Source organism: Carettochelys insculpta, chromosome 3 (assembly GCF_033958435.1).
Source record: "Carettochelys insculpta isolate YL-2023 chromosome 3, ASM3395843v1, whole genome shotgun sequence".
Taxonomy (NCBI): Eukaryota; Metazoa; Chordata; order Testudines; family Carettochelyidae; genus Carettochelys; species Carettochelys insculpta.
Genome location: NC_134139.1, coordinates 163,481,953 through 163,487,415, shown reverse-complemented (window position 1 = coordinate 163,487,415; position 5,463 = coordinate 163,481,953).

Genomic DNA, 5,463 nt, shown 5'->3' with positions numbered 1-5,463 from the left:
TCATTTTTCTTCCTCTGAAGTTGCAGTAGGGAACGATATGGCTGATCGGGCTGCCAAGGCAGCTGCCCTACATCGTCCTCAGGCTGAAGCATTGTTCCGCTCCCTTCTGATGCAATCTCCCATGCCACCCCTTTCGGAACTGGCCCTCCTGCAAGACCAAGCCCTGAATCGGAAAAGCAGGAGTGGAGATTGGCTGGGTGCACCTTGCACCCAGACCACTTGTGGTGCAGCTTTGACTGCCACATTGTTGCCTCACTGGTCCTGCTACCTCACCTTGCTTGTGTGCTCCATGGATTGTTGCACATTAGCAAAGGGGGGATGGTAGCAACTCTAAAACAAAATTGGTTTGCTTCCAAATTCTCCCAAGACTACTGTCTGGCTTGCCCTGTCTACCAAGCCCACAATGTGGGTAACCCTGTAAAGACAGTTCTGGCAACCAGACCCCCGCCTTTCAGATGGTTCCTGAATTTGCAGGTGAACTTCATTCAATTGCCTAAATGTAAATCCTTTGAATATGTACTGGTTATTTGTTTGTTCTCGGGGTGGGTAGAAGCCTATCCATGCAGGAAATCTGATGCCATCACAGTGGCTAAAACACTTCTAAATCACTTTATCCCATCCTGGGGAATACCCCTTGTGATCTCCAGTGATAGAAGTACTCACTTCACGGACAAATCGTTCAGAACATGGCAAAGTACTACTCCAGCTGAGAGTGCGGGAGCAGTGGGAAGACTAAATGGGATTTTAAAGAATAAACTCGTCAAAATATGTGAGGACTCTGGTTTAACTTGGGTAGAAGCTCTCCAGATTGCCCTAATGAGTATGAGAGCCACTCCTAACTGAAAAACTGGACTCAGTCCTTTTGAAATTGTGTGTGGTTGGCCTATGAGGCAGCTGAGCAGCCCAGAGATTCACCAGGCTGACATCACACTTATCAAAGGAAGCACAGTTAAGTTCTATCAGGAACTTATGAAGTGCGTGCAGTCCTACCATTCACAGGTCAAGGACGCTCTCCTGGAGGCCCCGACTGAACTGTGCCATAACCTGCAACCAGGAGATTGGGTCTGTGTAAAGGTCCACCAGTGAAAGTCTGCCTTGCAACCAAGGTGGAAGGGCCCCTACCAAGTCTTTTTGACCACCCATACTGCTGTGATGTGCAAGGGACTGCCCACCTGGATTCACGCCTCCCCCTGCAAACCAGTTACAGCTCCTACAGAGGCTGGTCCTGAAGAGGAGCGCCTCAGACCTGGTACTGGAAACCCAGGTCCAGAAGTAGATGGGGATCAGTGCAGGCCTGGTACCGTCAATCCAGGCCCAGAAGCAGACGAACCTGAGGGACCAAGACTACAGTACCAACTACAGCCCAGGAAACCTGCCAGCGATAGGTGAAGAAAGCTACAAAGTCCTGAAGAACAGCCCAATGGGGCTGGCCAAACAAATCCTGCTGAACTTATATTTAGTTTTGTTTTTAATACCCAGTAGCTGAGGCCTATATGGCTCAAATATGTTTATGCTTTTAATGAACCAAGTTTCCCTACAATTTAATACCTCAGACTGTTGGATATGTGCTCATAGTCCTGTACATTCAGAAGGAGGTGGCCCAATGATTCCAGTCCCACTAAATAACACTCAAATGAATGGCACATTGTTTGATGAATTGGGCCAGAATGACATGTGGTATGATAGAGTTTAATGGCCTAGGGTATGTCCATCTAGTCATACCCTCAGTTGGAGAATACTGCTGGACATGCAATGGCACAGGAGCCTGAGTGGGGGGAAAAGCAAGTGTGAGATGGGGTTTGATATAAAAATAACACCTGGGGAAAAAGATAAAGGCCCTGTTGACTTTTGGCATCTTTGGGTACTATATGCAGTGGATGATGAAACCCCAATGCGATAAAGCCTTAACAGCTAAGGTCGGCCATTATTTCATATGTAGCCAAAGAGCATATAACATGCTGCCCATAAACTGGAGTGGAACCTGCTATATTGGGGCAGCCTTCCCAGCCATTCGGGTAGTAGACCGTCATCCCGGTGGAAGGGTCCGAAACTACCGAGAGATAAAGAAAGTGAAATGGTATTGGGGAATCACGATCCCAGGTTTGGGTGTGGCCTTTGCAATGAAGGAAATCCTGAGGCTGGAGGAAGCTTTTGAGAAAGTAGCCAATGCTACAACCAAAGCCCTCCAAGCCATCGATAAGGAATTAGGGGTTAGGCAAATGGTCCTCCAAAACCGAATGGTCCTAGATTACGTCCTAGCAAGTAAGGGTGGGGTTTGTGCCATGGTGGGAAAGGAATGCTGTGTGTATATTAGACACCAGCAAGGAAGTAGAGGAAGACACCTCAGAAATTGAAAAGGCTGTGATGAGCCTCAAGCAGGAGGAAAGTTGGACCCTCTGGGGTTGGTTGGGAGGTTGGATTGGACATGTGGGAACTTGCATTTTGCAAGGAATAGCATTCGTATTGGCAATAATCCTTTGTGTTTGTGTTTCTTTTCTTGCTAATCAAATGTTATATTTCCTGTGCTCTAAAAAAAGCAGAACAGGCTCTTACCAGCAGGGAAGTGGAGCTAATGATTTTAAGGCATGATGAGCAAAGGAAAGAACAAGAGGTATATGTAAATACTTTAATGCACATGTATCCATGAAATGGCTTCTGAGTTAGCTTTTTTTAAGGCTAAAAGGGGGGAGCTGTGGAAGCCATCTTGTATAGAAGCCATTTCACATTTCTTACTTCTGCAAGTACAGAAGACCCTGAACTTTTCCTGACCTAGCTGGGAATGGCAGGGAGGATGAGCTCTATGGAATGCGTTAACGAACTGTTTGGAGTCAAGGCTCCAGCTCCCCGGTACCTGTTTCTCTTTGCTGATAATGGTTTCTCTTTGAGAAGTGATTTAAAATGCTTCTGACACTGGGCTTGTTTGTGTAAGGGTATAAAATACTAGAGTTAGCTTCATGAAGCATCCTTGCTGGACTTGGTTTTACTAGTGTCCAGTTTGTATCATCTGTTGCCTTATTGAATTAAATAAAGCTGAATGTTAGCCCCTAAACACAGAAGTCTTGTGCTTCAACAAGTCCTTGTAATGCATGAGGTAATTGTCTCTGTTCTTACCATGTGTTAATGTGTCGAATTTGAATATGAATTCCAACTCACAAATTTCTCGCTCTAATCTTTTTTAAACTCTTTTTTGCTCTAGGACACACGTTCTCAGGTCTTTAACAGAATGGCCCACTCCATTGAAGTGTTCACTGATGGGCTTATGCGTATTGAGTTTCTTGATGTCTGCTCTGTGTTCATTTATTCTTTGGTGAAGGTTTTGCCCAGTCTGTCCAATGTGGCAGGGCATTGTTGGCACATAATGGCATACATAATGTTGCTGGAAGTACCTGAGAATATGCCTTTCCTAAAACGTGGAAAAACAATGTTTTCTTTCTAAATCAGCATCAGCCTATCAGAGTGCCATACAGCTCACCAGCTGCTTTGTTTAATAAGATCTTTTTTTTGAATTCCAATGTCAGCAGCATTTATCAGTCTCAGTCCTTGCATCTGAGGAGTTTATTTTGCATTGGATCATCACTGCTGAGTCATCTTTCATTGGCATCTGAGCCTCATAACAATATCCCAGACATTATCGGATGGTGTTGGTAAAAATAGAGAAGCAGAACTCTGGAGAGCTAGATGTTCCAAATCTGACACTGACATGCTGTATGAGCTTGAGAAAGGCGGTCCATTTTCTGTCTGCCTCTACGCTGGTGTGTAAGCACAAGCATCCCTGTTTTGCAGAAGACAAAGAGAGCAGCATCAACAGGATACCATCTTGCCCCATCTGTGCCTGGTCAGAAGAAGAGTTGTCCTGACCTTCCTGAAAGTTCAAAGGATCCAGGGTGCTGCATGGCAGCTGGAGAGGAAGGAAGTATTTGTAGCCAAGGAATTAGGATTCAGGGGCTCTTAGGTGAGTTGCTAACATCTCCAGGCCTCTATCCCCATCTGTAAAGAGGGGATAGTATAATTTTTCTATACTGTAGGCATATTGTGTGGATATATCTATTGTGAGGATAAATCTATCTTTTGGGCTGCAGAATGATGGCTGTGATTGGGAGAGGAGGGAATATAAACACCTAGGGGTTGTAAAAGCAGATAGAGCTAGCAAAGTTATTGAACTAGGTAGATAAGAGGAGCACTGAGCAATCTGATCATCTCCCAAGAGTAGCTGGCACCACTCAGTTTAATTTTTATCTCACTAGGGCTACGTCTACACGTGAAGCCTACATCGAAATAGCTTATTTCGATGTTGCGACATCGAAATAGGCTATTTCGATGAATAACGTCTACACGTCCTCCAGGGCCGGCAACGTCGATGTTCAACTTCGACGTTGCTTAGCCCAACGTCGAAATAGGTGCAGCGAGGGAACGTCTACACGTCAAAGTAGCACACATCGAAATAGGGATGCCAGGCGCAGCTGCAGACAGGGTCAACGGGCGGACTAGCGCTTCCGGGGCAACAGCTAGCCACTCCCTTAAAGGGCCCCTCCCACATACACTCAGCCTGCACAGCACGCGGTCTGAGGAGCCATAGGCACACAGACCCCGGGTGCCGCAGTCATGGACCCCCAGCAGCAGCAGCAGCAGCAGCAGCTAGAGGTCCACCCAGCCCTCCCGGCAGGAGCAGGGCTTGCCCTGGCCCATGCCATGTGGGAGGCAGCTGAGTACCTCCTTGCCCCAGGGGAGGAGATGCCCCCAGGGCAGCAGGGCTCAACCCCTACCCCTGCAGCACCCCGCTCCACCCCCCGCCTCACACGCCGGCGGCTGTGGAGCTACCCCACCAGCACCGACTGGTGGGAGCGGCTGGTGCTTGGGGAGTGGGACGACGACCACTGGCTCAGGAACTTCAGGATGACCCGGCAGACATTCCTGGAGCTGTGCCAGTGGCTCACCCCCGCACTCAGGCACCGGGACATTGCCATGCGGCGTGCCCTCCCTGTGGAGAAACGGGTCGGCATCGCTGTCTGGAAGCTGGCCACTCCGGACAGCTACCAATCCGTGGGGCAGCAGTTTGGTGTCGGAAAGGCCACCATTGGGGCTGTCTTCATGGAGGTAAGAGAACCCACAGGGGGAGGCCAGGGCAGGGCAGGGGGGCCAGAGCAGGCCAGGGCAGGCCAGGGCAGGGGGGCCAGGGCAGGGCAGGGCAGGGCCACGCACACCCTGCTCACCCCTCATTGGGGCTGTCCCATGAGCTTTCTCTGCAGGTCGTGCGTGCCATCAACGCCATGCTCCTGCACAGGCTCGTGAGGCTGGGGGACCCACATGCCACTGTCACCGCTTTTGCCACCCTGGGCTTCCCCAACTGCTTCGGGGCTCTGGATGGGACTCACATCCCCATCCATGCCCCGCAGCACAGTGGAGGACGATACCTCAATCGGAAGGGCTACCATTCTGTCGTCCTGCAGGCCTTGGTGGACAGCC